The 15,044-nt window shown below is 42.1% G+C and overlaps 1 protein-coding gene and 1 non-coding gene across 4 annotated transcripts in view; both read left to right on the top strand.

Moving 5' to 3' along the window:
- Nucleotides 1-15,044, top strand: part of TMIGD1 (transmembrane and immunoglobulin domain containing 1) — a 66,818-nt gene that overhangs the window by 17,154 nt on the left and 34,620 nt on the right. The window lies entirely within an intron of this gene.
- On the top strand, nucleotides 11,926-12,083 carry LOC133233120 (small nucleolar RNA SNORA57). Its single transcript, XR_009731597.1, has one exon. It is a non-coding gene; the product is annotated as a small nucleolar RNA SNORA57 (small nucleolar RNA).

The following is a 15,044-nucleotide window of genomic DNA, read 5'->3' as shown; positions in this document are numbered from 1 at the left end:
GCGACCCCATGGACTGCAGCCCACCAGGCTCCTCCATCCATGGGATTTTCCAGGCAAGGGTACTGGAGTGGGGTGCTGTTGCCTTCTCCGAAAATTCATAGAGGCAGAAGTAAATGACAGCAGCCAGGGGCTGGGAAGGGGAGCGGGGAATGGGAGTTAGAGTTTAATGGATAAAGCAAGACAAAGGGTTCCAGAGACGGATGTTGGTCACGGTCGTACAACATTGTGAATGTACTTGATACCACTGTTCTGTATACTTAAAAATTATTCAGATGGTAAATTTCAAGTTATGTGTATCTCAGTACAATTTTTTAAAAAAGAGAGTATTGAAAAAAGTTGCACAGAGACTGTGATCGTCTCCTTTTTATTTTTCCGAACAAGACACACACGAAAAACAACAAACAACCCACCATTTACTATCACCTGATTTCACAAAAGGAGGGATATTTCTGAAACTATAAAGAAAAATGTAATGGGACTTAGCTGGTGGTCCAGTGGTTGAGAATCCGTCTTCCAATGCAAGGGGACACAGGTTGAATCCACGATCAGGGAACTAAGACCCCACATGCCTAAGGGCAACTAGAGAAAGCCCTTGTGCCTCAGCTAAGATCCAGTGCAACCAAAAACAAATGAAAACAAACCCCAAAACTTAAGGACGTAGTCTCAGGATAAACAGTTCTTTCCCCCAAAACATCTGGACATGTTCTCCCACGTTTTTCTTACTTGTTTTATTTCATCACAGATTAATTTTTTAAAATCTTCTCATATCAGCACCAGTTTAGAGGCCAGAGATTGGAACTGCTGCTGATGGAGCTTGATAGCACTGAAAGCCATAATAAAAACCCCGAGCCCACTGAACCATTATTCTGATCCTGAATGGCACTTCTTGTGTCCTGAACACAAGTTTTCATTCATGTGAAGACAGTATCACCCCCAAAATATCTCCAAGACAGTTTGTGAATGATGGGAGATCAGAGAGACCTCAACGGAGGCCGACAGTGAGAAATGGGGGTGCAAGATTCTTCACATCCCAACATCATCAGAAAGTGCCCTTGTGGCTTTTCTGCATCTCCGCTCTAATTTGTGTGCCTTATATAGGTCACCTGCTTAGCCTGTGAAAGCTCTTACAGCTGTAGCTTCCCCGAAGCCAGGAAGTGAAGCAACCCAAAGTTGATACAGCCAAGAAGGCTGAGTCTGCGTGGGTAGTGGCAAGGTGAGAAGAAAATGCAGTAAGTGTGAAACCACAGGGAAATTCAGAACTGGTTCCAAAGCTCAAACTTTGCAGTGGGTGGTGTCCCAGAAAACCCTGAATGCTGACTGAGCTTCATGGGGCTATTTAGGAAAGAGGTGAACAGAGCACTGCAAAGTGAGGTGGTCCAGGAATTTTCAGGGTCTATATGCAGCCTACTCGGAGAAGGCAATGACACCCCACTCCAGTACTCTTGCCTGGAAAATCCCATGGACGGAGGAGCCTGGTAGGCTGCAGTCCATGAGGTCGCTAAGAGTCGGACACGACTGAGCGACTTCACTTTCACTTTTCACTTTCATGCATTGGAGGAGGAAATGGCAACCCACTCCAGTATTCTTGCCTGGAGAATCCCAGGGACGGGGGAGCCTGGTGGGCTGCTGTCTATGGGGTCGCACAGAGTCAGACACGTCTATGGGGTCACACAGAGTTGGACACGACTGAAGCAACTTAGCAGCAGCAGCAGCATGCAGCCTACTAAGTTTACAGTCTTTAAGTAGCGTTAAAATATTTTATTCTTAAATTAGCACAACAAATTCCTTATTGATACACCAAGAATTATTTATGTGTTGCTAAGGCAAGAAACATAGTGAAGAGGAGCTAAAAAGCCTCTTGATGAAAGTGAAAGAGGAGAGTGAAAAAGTTGGCTTAAAGCTCAACATTCAGAAAACTAAGATCATGGCACCTGGTCCCATCACTTCATGGGAAATAGATGGGGAAACAGTGGAAACAGTGACAGACTTTAGTTTGGGGGGCTCCAAAATCACTGCAGATGGTGACTGCAGCCATGAAATTAAAAGACGCTTACTCCTTGGAAGGAAAGTTATGACCAACCTAGATAGCATATTCAAAAGCAGAGACATTACTTTGCCAACAAAGGTCCATCTAGTCAAGGCTATGGTTTTTCCAGTGGTCATGTATGGATGTGAGAGTTGGACTGTGAAGAAAGTTGAGCACTGAAGAATTGATGCTTTTGAACTGTGGTGTTGGAGAAGACTCTTGAGAGTCCCTTGGACTGCAAGGAGATCCAACCAGTCCCTTCTAAAGGAGACCAACCCTGGGTGTTCATTGGAAGGACTGATGCTGAGGCTGAAATTGCAATACTTTGGCCACCTCATGCGAAGAGTTGACTCATTGGAAAAGACTGATGCTGGGAGGGATTGGGGGCAAGAGGAGAAGGGGACGACAGAGGATGAGATGGCTGGATGGCATCACCGACTCGATGGACGTGAGTCTGAGTGAACTCCAGGAGTTGGTGATGGACAGGGAGGCCTGGCGTGCTGCGATTCATGGGGTCTCAAAGAGTTGGACATGACTGAGTGACTGAACTGAATTGAACTGAAGTCAAGAAAGGAATCAGTGTCATGTGATCTAATATGTTAATCCCACTGTTTGTAGACATTCAGTAATAAGACTTTAAATCTATTTTCTGTGTTGTTTGCTCCCAGGTAAGTAGCTGCAATATCAGGGGGGAAAAAAAATCTGATGTGTTAAAGCACATTTAAAAAACTAAGAACCTACTTTCAGAAAAGTCATAATAAAAGCTTTTATGTCCCTCCATTGGGGATTCCTCCTCACCCTGCTCTCACAGGATGCCAGTCTCACAACCTATGCCAGTCTGTCCACCCCTAGGGAGGCCCTCCTCCACCCTATTTGGGCTCTGATACCCTCACTAGGTCACCCCGTGCATGGACATTTTCCTCATCTGGCTCAGAGTCTAAACCCTGCACTGAGCCTTCACCACCACCACCGTCACCGCTCCATGTGGACGCCCTTCGTCCCTCGCTCAGGCTCCAGCTCCTTGCACTCCAGCACAGGCACCCTGCTTAGATTCGGATGGACACCCAACCCTGTGCTGAGTTGTTCCCCTGAGGGAACGCTCTCCTTGCTCCACCCGGCTCTGACACTCCATACTGAGCCACCCCACTGCGTGGATGTCCTTCTCCCTTTGCCGGCCAGCTTTTCTTCCTTGTTCAAACACATAGGTCGTATTTTGCGATGCCTGCAGTTCTTTTGCCTTATTTTTAAATGTACATAGATTCAACTTCATGACTAGTCTTGTTATATCCTATTTTCCCCGTTCCCTGGTTTTTCACTGCGAAATGTCTTAATTGGCTGGATTTCTTCATTAGGTAGCTTTTCTGGGAAGTAGTGAATGGGACTTCCCTGGTGGTCCAGTGGTTAAGAACCTGCCTGCCAGTGCAGGGGACAGGGGTTCGCGCCCTGGTCTGGAAACTATAAGATCCCACAGGCCATGGGGCAACTAAGCCTGTGCACCGCAACTACTAAGTCCACACTCTAGAGCCCATGTGCCACAACCAGAGAGTGGCCCTCGCTTGCCACAACTCAGCATAGGCAAAAATAAATAAAAAACAACCAAGAAAAGAATTGTTTTCAAGTATTTGCGTGTGCCTTACCTGAGCCAGGCCTTTGCGTATTTGAAACTGTTTGTTGGCTGCCTTCATACACAGAATTTTGATCAGGTATAAAATTCTTGAATCACCTACATTTTTTCTTAGAACTTTATAAATATTGCTCTAACATCTTCTAACATGGGTCATTGCTGTGAATAAGTCTGAACCCAGATTTACCTCTTCCTGTTACAAGTGACTCATGTTTTTTGCCTAGATATATGAAGGATTATTCACTTTCATGAATTTAGTCATTGTATGTGGCCATTCAGACTTAAATTGAAGAAAGTAGGGAAACCACTAGACCATTCAGGTATGACCTAAATCAAATCCCTTATGATTATACAGTGGAAGTGAGAAATAGATTTAAGGGCCTAAATCTGATAGATAGAGTGCCTGATAAACTATGGAATGAGGTTCATGACATTGTACAGGAGACAGGGATCAAGACCATCCCCATGGAAAAGAAATGCAAAAAAGCAAAATGGCTGTCTGGGGAAGCCTTACAAATACCTGTGAAAAGAAGAGAAGCGAAAAGCAAAGGAGAAAAGGAAAGATATAAGCATCTGAATGCAGAGTTCCAAAGAATAGCAAGAAGAGATAAGAAAGCCTTCCTCAGCGATCAATGCAAAGAAATAGAGGAAAACAACAGAATGGGAAAGACTAGAGATCTCTTCAAGAAAATCAGAGATACCAAAGGAACACTTCATGCAAAGATGGGCTCGATAAAGGACAGAAACGGTATGGACGTAACAGAAGCAGATGATATTAAGAAGAGGTGGCAAGAATACACAGAAGAACTGTACAAAAAAGATCTTCACGACCCAGATAATCACAATGGTGTGATCACTGACCTAGAGCCAGACATCCTGGAATGTGAAGTCAAGTGGGCCTTAGAAAGCATCACTATGAACAAAGCTAGTGGAGGTGATGGAATTCCAGTTGAGCTATTCCAAATCCTGAAAGATGATGCTATGAAAGTGCTGCACTCAATATGCCAGCAAATTTGGAAAACTCAGCAGTAGCCACAGGACTGGAAAAGGTCAGTTTTCATTTCAATCCCAAAGAAAGGCAATGCCAAAGGATGCTCAAACTACCACACAATTGCAGTCATCTCACACGCTAGTAAAGTAATGCTCAAAATTCTCCAAGCCAGGCTTCAGCAATATGTGAACCGTGAACTTCCTGATGTTCAAGCTGGTTTTAGAAAAGGCAGAGGAACCAGAGATCAAATTGCCAACATCCGCTGGATCATGGAAAAAGCAAGAGAGTTCCAGAAAAGCATCTATTTCTGCTTTATTGACTATGCCAAAGCCTTTGACTGTGTGGATCACAGTAAACTGTGGAACATTCTGAAAGAGATGGGAATACCAGACCACCTGATCTGTCTCTTGAGAAATTTGTATGCAGGTCAGAAAGCAACACTTAGAACTGGACGTGGAACAACAGACTGGTTCCAAATAGGAAAAGGAGTTCATCAAGGCTATATATTGTCACCCTGTCTATTGAACTTCTATGCAGAGTACATCATGAGAAATGCTGGACTGGAAGAAACATAAGCTGGAATCAAGATTGCCGGGAGAAATATCAAAACCTCAGATATGCAGATGACACCACCCTTATGGCAGAAAGTGAAGAGGAACTCAAAAGCCTCTTGATGAAAGTGAAAGTGGAGAGTGAAAAAGTTGGCTTAAAGCTCAACATTCAGAAAACAAAGATTACAACATGCGGTCCCATCACTTCATGGGAAATAGATGGGGAAACAGTGTCAGACTTTATTTTTCTGGGCTCCAAAATCACTGCAGACGGTGACTGCAGCCATGAAATTAAAAGACGCTTACTCCTTGGAAGGAAAGTTATGACCAATCTAGATAGAATATTCAAAAGCAGAGACATTACTTTACCAACAAAGGTCCGTCTAGTCAAGGCTATGGTTTTTCCTGTGGTCATGTATGGATGTGAGAGTTAGACTGTGAAGAAGGCTGAGCACTGAAGAGTTGATGCTTTTGAACTGTGGTGTTGGAGAAGACTCTTGAGAGTCCCTTGGACTGCAAGGAGATCCAACCAGTCCATTCTGAAGGAGATCAGCCCTGGGATTTCTTTGGAAGGAATGATGCTAAAGCTGAAACTCCAGTACTTTGGCCACCTCATGTGAAGAGTTGACTCATTGGAAAAGACTCTGATGCTGGGAGGGATTGGGGGCAAGAGGAGAAGGGGACGACAGAGGATGAGATGGCTGGATGGCATCACCGACTTGATGGACATGAGTCTGAGTGAACTCCAGGAGTTGGTGATGGACAGGGAGGCCTGGCGTGCTGCGATTCATGGGGTCTCAAAGAGTCGGACACGACTGAGCGACTGATCTGATCTGATCTGATCTGATGTTACGTTTCTGTGCATCTGTGCTAATTTTTCCTACAACAGAGTGTATCCTTTAAATTTGTAGATTCTGCTCTTCATTTCAGCAAAGTATACTTTTTTTCCTTTGAACACTTTATTCTCCACTTTCTGGGCTCTCTACTTCAGGGATTTATGGGCTTCCCGGGTGGCTCAGTGGTCAAGAACATGCCAGCCAATGCAGGAGACTTGGCTTCATTCCCTGGGTCAGGAAGAACCCCTGGAGAAGAAAATGGCAACCCACTCCAGTATTCTTGCCTGGGAAATCCCACCAACAAAGACGCCTGTTGGGGTCCAGTCCATGGGGTCACAAAGAATTGTACATGACTGAGTGACTGAGCATGCATGTACTACCTCAGGGACACTAAATGTATTTATATAGTAGATTTCTCTTGTCTCTTATTAATGTATACAATTTCTATAACTGCAAAAGTCTATGTAGATGTAAGATGTCTTAGGTTCAGGCTTCCACAACAAATTGTCATAGACTGGGTAGCTCATAAACATCAGAAATTTGTTTCTCATAGTTCTGGAGGCTACAAAGTCCAAGGTCAAGGCACCAGCAGATTTAATGTTTGATGAGATCTCACGTTCTGGTTCATAGATGGTCATCTCTCTGTGTCCTCACATGGCCAAAGGGGCAAGAGAGCTCTCTGAAATCTCTTTTATTTTTAAAATTTATTTGGTTATGCTGAGTCTTCGTTGGGCTTCCCAGGTGGAGCTAGTTGTAAAGAACCTGTCTGTCAATGCAGGAGACATAAGAGTTGTGGGTTTGGTACCTGGGTCAGGAAGATCCCTTAGAGAAGGAAATGGCAACACACTCCAGTATTCTTGCTTGGAGAATGCCAAGGACAGGGGAGCCTTGCGGGCTAGTTCATAGGGTCGAAAAGAGTGGAACACTACTAAAGCTACTTAGCACTCACGGGTCTTAGTTTTGTCATGCAGGATCCAGTTCTCTGACTAGGAATCTAACCCAAGACCCCTGCATTGGGAGCAGAGTCCTAGCCAATGGACCACCAGTCCCCTGTAGTCGCTCTCTTTTTTTTTCCTGGAGTCTCTTTTATATGAGCATTAATTCCATTCATGAGGGCTCCACTCTCCTGACCTAATCACCTCCCAAAGGCCCCACCTTCTAATATCATCATATGGGGGATTAAAATGACAACATATGAATTTTGGGGAGGACACAAATATTGAGTTCAGAACATAAGCATACTAATTATTGTTATAAGTATAATCCAACTATGGGACTTGTAATGTTCTTTTTCAGTTCAAGTCTCAAATACCAAAAACTTTGTGAGTGACCTTTAGGTGTGTGTCTTCGAGTATGTGTACACACTTAAGCATATTAAGTAATAACATTAAAAAATATCCACCATATGCTACATGGGTGCCACTGTTTACAGCAAAGTTGAAGGGAAGAAAATAATATTTATTTAGGAACAGACATACCACAAGGCCCAGGTTTTACAAGCATGTGAATGTGTAGATAATGATATAGTAGACTGAGATAAAAGATATCACAGTAGTCCGTTTGTTTTCCAAGAACTTCAGGGACCAAGCAATATTTAGAACTAGTTTTTATTTAACCTTAATGCTTCAGAACTGTACAAAGCAATGACATAAGAACTTTATTACACATTAGCTCATTCAGTACTCACAATAACTATGCTGCTGCTGCTGCTGCTGTGTCGCTTCAGTCGTGTCCGACTCTGTGCAACCCCATAGACGGCAGCCCACCAGGCTCCCCCATCCCTGGGATTCTCCACACAAGAACACTGGAGTGGGTTGCCATTCCCTTCTCCAATGCAGGAAAGTGAAAAGTGAAAGTGAAGTCGCTCAGTCGTGTCCGACCCTCAGCGACCCCATGGACTGCAGCCTACCAGGCTCCTCCGTCCATGGGATTTTCCAGGCTGGAGTGGGATGCCATTGCCTTCTCCCACAATAACTCTACAGGCAAATATGATTTGACCATCACTCAGTAAAGATTAGACCAAGCCTTAGAAAAGTTAAATGAATCCCCAGAGTTGCCTCACTGCTATATGGTAGAGTGGGTTTGGAACCAAAGTTTCCCAAAGCAGTGTTTCCACGTTAATCCTCTCTCTCACCCATCTTTTGCTATAGTGGGAAGTTCTGAAGGAAAAAAAAGAGCTGTATGTGTCTTAAAGGGTATTCATATTTTAAGAAGTCAAATCTGTTGGTTCCCATGAATGCATATTATCTTTACAGCAATATATGTCAGAATTGTAAAACATATGGACTGTAAAACTTCTCTAAAAAGTCATTTTTAGTCACTGTCTTTTCTCAACTGCTCCTTAGATCCTTTAGTTCATGTTCCAAAAGGCACTCAAGCTCAACGTATTTAAAGTGAAACCCATTATTTCACCCCCAAGAACTTTTTCTTCCTCCAAGTTTAGTCACTGACATCTCAGAGCTTCCTTTCTTTCTACTTTCTATTACTCATCAAAATTTTTGCTTCTATCTTTTCATTCCCTCATTTTCCTGGATCTGTTCCTTTTCATTTAAAATGTCACGTCTGGGGACTTCCCTGATGATCCAGTGGCTAAGACTCCACACTCGCAATGCAGGGGCCCCAGGTTCAATCCCTGGTCAGGGAACTAGATCCCATATACCTCAACTAAGAATTTGCATGCCACAATTAAGACTTGGTGCAGTCAAATAAAGTATTTTTTTTTTAAAGGGCAAGGTATTATAAGTTTATGTCTGGAATACTAATAGGTTAGAAGATTCTGTTTCCAATTTTTTAAGCATATGAATTAAATTTTTCATAGGCTATGATACAGTTGTATTAATTTCAGGAATAAAATAAAAATGGAAACATTTCCAGGCATTTTAAATAAAATGCTCTCTCAATAAAAAGTGTGTCTTTGAAAAAGCAGTAACATTTATTGTTAACACCATCTTATCTTTAAGTTCAGTTCAGTTCAGTTCAGTCGCTCAGTCGTGTCCGACTCTTTGCGACCCCATAAATCACAGCACGCCAGGCCTCCCTGTCCATCACCAACTCCTGGAGTTCACTCAGACTCATGTCCATCGAGTCGGTGATGCCATCCAGCCATCTCGTCCTCTGTTGTTCCCTTCTCCTGCCCCCAATCCCTCCCAGCATCAGAGTCTTTTCCAATGAGTCAACTCTTCGCATGAGGTGGCCAAAGTACTGGAGTTTCAGCTTTAGCATCATTCCTTCCAAAGAAATCCCAGGGCTGATCTCCTTCAGAATGGACTGGTTGGATCTCCTTGCAGTCCAAGAGACTCTCAAGAGTCTTCTCCAGCATCACAGTTCAAAAGCATCAATTCTTCGGCGCTCAGCCTTCTTCACAGTCCAACTCTTACAACTCTTATCTTTAAAGGTACTGGTTAAATAAATGTATTTATTATTTTAATAGCTGCTAGGTAGCACAGTCTTTTGTGGCTCAGACAATAAAGAATCTGCCCACAGTGCAAGAGACCCGAATTTGATCCCTGAGCTGGGAAGATTCCCCTGGAGAAGGGAATGGCTATCCACTCCAGTATCCTTGCCTGGAGAATTCCATGGACAGAGGGGCCTCGAGGGCTACAGTCCGCAGGGTAGCAGAGAGTCAGTCACGACTGAATAACTAACACTTTCACTTTCACCCTCAAATGACTGGTGAATCTATTTTTTTGTTTGTTTTTGTTTGTTTTTTTGTTTCTTTTATTTGGCAGTGTCAGGTCTTAGCATGGGCTCAGTAGACCCGTGGCATGTGGGATCTCATTGCCTGGATCAGGGATCAAGCCCACGTCCCCTGTATTTGAAGGCAGATTCCCAACCACCGGACCACGAGTGAAGTCCCAAACCTATTTGATACAGTTGATTTTTACTGTTGCTCCCCATCTCTTTACACAATATTATAAGGACTCTATCACTTAAAAACTGGGGGGCTTGGGGTTTTTTAAAACATTTTTTAAATGTTCATTTATTTGGCTGAGTCAGGTCTTAGTTATATTTCGAAGCATGTGGGATCTTAGTTCCCAAACCAAGGACCAAACCCACATCCCCTGCATTGAAGGCAGATTCTTAACTACTGGACCACCGAGGAAGTCCCTGTTTCTGTTTTTATGAAAATGGTGTTAACAGTGATAAACTGGAGTACACAAATTCCACTCAGATTTCTCTTATCATTAAGATACAACTCGTGTACAGAGAAGTTAGCTAACAGCATCTGGCTACCAGCATTAGTCCATATGTTAGATCTCAGTAAAGTTTGGTTAAAAAAAAATTGTAGTATTTTTTTCTGTACCCCAGGGCAGCATCTATTGCACCCCCAGGACAGAGCACACTTGCCCTTTTGAAGATCACTGTAGTAAAGCATTGCTCTGATCCTGATCCTCTCCTGCCAGGAGGCTGATGGCAATAACAGTGTTTGGCCTGGGCCATTCTTTCTACAGGACATGGCCTGACCTTAGCAGGTAAGTTGCCAGTTATGGCTTTCCTACCTTATATTATCATTCATCAATGCTTGGGTTTGAGTCTCAGATTTAAAATAAATGGATAAATAAATGGATAAATAAAATAATAACAACAACAATAAAAGCAAATACTACAGAACTTACTTCTTCCTAGTATTGTTCGGAGTTTTTACATATATTAATTTAATCTTCATTGCTTTCTGAAATAATATTATTATCCCCTTTTCTTTACAGAAGATAAAACTGAGACACAGAGATTATATAACTCCTCCAAAGTCACTATGTAGTAAATGGTGGAAGTGGGTGGATTGGAGTCTGGGTGGTTTAACTCCAGAGCTTGTTCTTAGAGCACTTGATTGTTCTGCCCTGTTTCGTATAACACATCATGGATTATTATAACAGGGCTGGAGAAGCAGTGCTAAGCTAGACGGCTTTCAGCCAATCCCAAGTTCAAAATGAGGCAGCGCTGCTTCTGACTGCTTCTGCTTCCGACAGAAACACTGGCACTGCTTGGGGGCTGAAATAGGAAAGAAGACTGGGAACCAGAAACGGCTTAAAAGCTGCAGCAAAAAACAGAGATTTTAGACTGATTCCAAGGAAAAGGAAATGAAAATAAGGAAACAGTTTCCATTTCCATGGCATCAAAGAATTAAAACAGTTAGTAACTGATTTAACAAAAGAAGCGCAAGAATTGTACACCAAAACTACAAAATACTGAAAGAAATTAAAGATGATCTAAATGATTGGCAAGACATCATACTCACGAATCAAAACGTTTAATATTGTCAAGACGGCATTACTCTGAATTGCCTTACAGATCCAATGAAATTCCTATCAAAAAATCAGCATCCGTTTTTGCAGAAACTGGTGAGGCGATCTTAACATTCATATGGAAATACAAGGGACTTAGAATAGCCAAAACAATCTTGAAAAAGAAGAACAAAGCTGGAGGAATCATGCTTCCTAATTTCAAAACCTAGTCAAAAACTACACTAATGAAAATAGTGTGGTAATGGCATACAGATAGACACAGAGCTCAATGGACTAGAACTGAGTGTCCAGAAATAAACCTTCTCATTTTTGGCTAACTGATTTTCAGCAAGGGTGCCAAGACTGTTTGATGGAGAAAAAATAGTCTTTTCAACAAATGGTGCTCAGACAACTGGATATCCATATATAAATGAATGAATTTGGACTCTGATCTCACACCCTAGTATGCAAAAAATTAACTCACAACGTGTAACAGGCCTAAATATAAGACCCAAAACAGTGACACTCTTAGAGGAAAGCATAGGAGTAATCTTTCTGTCTTAGATATGACACCAGAAGCACAAATGATGCAAGAAAAAAATAAGTAAATCAGACTTCAGCAAAATTTTTAAATTTTGTGCTTTAAAGAACACTACCAAGAAAGTGAAAAGGCACCCTCCATGTATGTCTTGGCAGAGATGGCACTTGCAGTCCTTGTTCCCGTAGTGTTTGGAGTAGAAGGAAAGGGGTAAGACTCTGGTCCCCTCAGCATCACGTCTTTGGTACTGGCGGCTTCTGGTCTACTGGTTCTGTTCTCAGGTATCAGAAAAGAAGCAGGAAAAAGAAAAATTAGTAAATAAATGTAAGTGAAAAGACAACCCACAAAATATTTGCAAATCATTTATCTGATAAGGGATTTGTGTTTAGGATATATAATCTAACAACTCAACAATAAAGAGAAAAATAACTCACTGAAAAATTGGCAAAAGACTTGGAGAGCGGGGACGCGGGGAGGAGCTACGCGCGTGGGGGTGAACGCCCGCTCTACGTGCTCGTTCGCCTTGCGACCGCTGCGCGCGAGCCCGGAAAAAAAAAAAAAAGACTTGGATAGCTATTTTTCCAAAGAAGATGTACGAATGGCCAATAAGATGAAAAGATGTTCCACATTATTACTCATTAGAAAAATGCAAATGAAAACCACAGTGAAATTGCTAAAAGGTACAGAGTTTCTTTGAAGGATGACAAAAATGTTTCAAAGCTGATTATGGTGATGGTTACGCAACTGTGAATGTACTAAAACCCACTGAATTGTGCACTTTAAATGGGTGAATTATAGGCAGGTGAATTATAAGCCAATAAAACTGTTACCAAACACCCACAATGAGATGCCACTTTCTACCTACCAGGATGGCTAAAAGAGAAAAAATAGACAGTGATAAATGATGACTAATAAGTAGAAAAATGGCAATCCTCGTACTGGCTGGTGGGATTGTGAAATGATGCAGTCACTTTGAAAGCTCCTCAAAATGTTAAACAATGTTAAACATGACCAGCAATTCCCCTCTTCGGTATATGCTCAAGAGAAATGAAAACATACTTCCACACAAAAACTTGTATATCAATATTCACAGAAGCTCTAATCACAATAGCTAAAAAGTGGAAACAACCTAATCGTGCATGAACTGATGAATGAATAAACAATATGTGGTAAATCCACACAGAGGAATAATACTTAACCATGAAAAGAAAGGAAGTAATGATACATGCTGCAACATGGATGAATCTTGAAACCATCATACAAAGTAAAAGACGTCAGACATGAAAGACCACGTACTGAGTGATTACATTTATAGGAAATGTCCTGAATAAGCAAATCCATAGAGACAGAAAGTAGATGAGTGGTTTTCAGGGGCTGGAGGAAGGGGGAAATAGTGAGTGACTGCTAAGGCACACAGGGTTTCTTTTGGAGTGACAAAAATACCCTAAAATTAGATAGTGATGGTTGTACAACTCGGTGAATATTCTGAAAACCACTGAATTGCACACTGTTTTAAAATGTTTATTTATTTGGCTATGCCGAATCTTAGTTGCAGCATGCAAACTCTTAGTGGCAGCATGTGGGATCTAGTTTCCTGACCTGGGATTGAACCTGGGCCCCCAGCACTGGGAGCGTGGAGTCTTAGCCACTGGCCACCAGGGAAGTCCCTGAATTGCATACTTTAAAAGGGCAAATTTTATGTGAATTATATATCAATAAACCTATTATTGAAGTTTTTTTTAATCATTAATATAGTAATGTGATACCATGAATCAGAATAGAATTTAAAAGTCAAATAGTGCACAGGACTCTCATGAAAATATAGGCTATGACTCTGTATATTATAGAATAAGCATCTGAAAATACGGTTAATTTGCACAAGTAAGCCAAAGATAACAGTGTATATAGTAGAAAAGGATGATGAGTGTATGAAATTGGTTATTTCTGGGCTAGCAAGTTACTTATCTCTATTCTCAGTGTATTGTTTATGAACTTGTTCATATCTGAGCATAAAGCCACCCTTTATTTTTTTATTGTCATTTTCAAACAAATGTGACCTCTCTAGTAAAGAAATAATACTTCTTTTCTAGAAGAAGAACTTTTCAAATGGAAGAATTTTGCTTCTAAAGGCAGACAGAAAATATCAGAACTATGGCAACATTGTTTCTATAGCAATGAAATCTACCTTTCTTTAGCCAAACAAGGCTATAAATCATTCTATTGCCAACTAGATAGGAATCCAAACCTGAAGCTAATGATACATTTCATGCTTGAAGAGAAAGTAAACAAAAGTCCTTTATTGTGTCTTTGTTGTGTTCAACTGCTAAGTTGTGTCTGACTTTTTTCAGCCCCACAGACTGTAGCACGCCAGGCTGCTCTGTCCTTCATCATCTCCTGGAGTTTGCTTAAACTCATGTCCACTGAGTCTATGATGCCATTAATATCCAACCATCTCATCCTCTGCCTCCCCCTTCTCCTTTGCTTTCAATTTTCCCCAGCATCAGAGTCTTTTCCGATGAGTCAGCTCTTTGCATCAGGCGGCCAAAGAATTGGAGCTACAGCTTCAGCAACAGTGCTTCCAATGAATATTCAGGGTTGATTTCCTTCAGGATGGACTGGTTTGATCTCCTTGCTGTCCAAGGGATTCTCAAGAGTCTTCTCCAGCACCGTAGTTCAGAAGTATCAATTCTTTGGTGCTCAGCCTTCTTTATGGTCCAACTCTCACATCCTTACACGACTACTGGAAAGACCACAGCCTTGACTATACAGATCTTTGTTGGCAAAGTGATGTCTCTGCTTCTTAATACTCTGTCTAGGTTTGTCATAGCTTTTCTTCCAAGGAGCAAACATCTTTTAATTTCATGGCTGCAGTCATTACCTGCAGTGGTTTGGGAGCCCAAGAAAATATAGTCTGTTGCTGCTTCTGCTGCTGCTAAGTCACTTCAGTCGTGTCTGACTCTGTGCGACCCCATAGACGGCAGCCCACCAGGCTCCCCCATCCCTGGGATTCTCCAGGCAAGAACACTGGAGTGGGTTGCCATTTCCTTCTCCAATGCATGAAACTGAAAAGTCAAAGTGAAGTCATTCAATCGTGTCCGACTCTTAGCGACCTCATGGACTGCAGCCTACCAGGCTCCTCCGTCCATGGGATTTTCCAGGCAAGAGTACTGGAGTGGGGTGCCATTGCCTTCTCCAAAATACAGTCTAGGCTGTTGCAAAAACTCAACAGCATATGATGTGAAAGAACAATTACTGT

This window comes from Bos javanicus, chromosome 19 (genome assembly GCF_032452875.1).
Source record: "Bos javanicus breed banteng chromosome 19, ARS-OSU_banteng_1.0, whole genome shotgun sequence".
NCBI classification, from domain to species: Eukaryota; Metazoa; Chordata; class Mammalia; order Artiodactyla; family Bovidae; genus Bos; species Bos javanicus.
The sequence above is the reverse complement of the archived record's forward strand: the minus strand, read 5'-3'. Positions and strand labels throughout refer to the sequence as shown.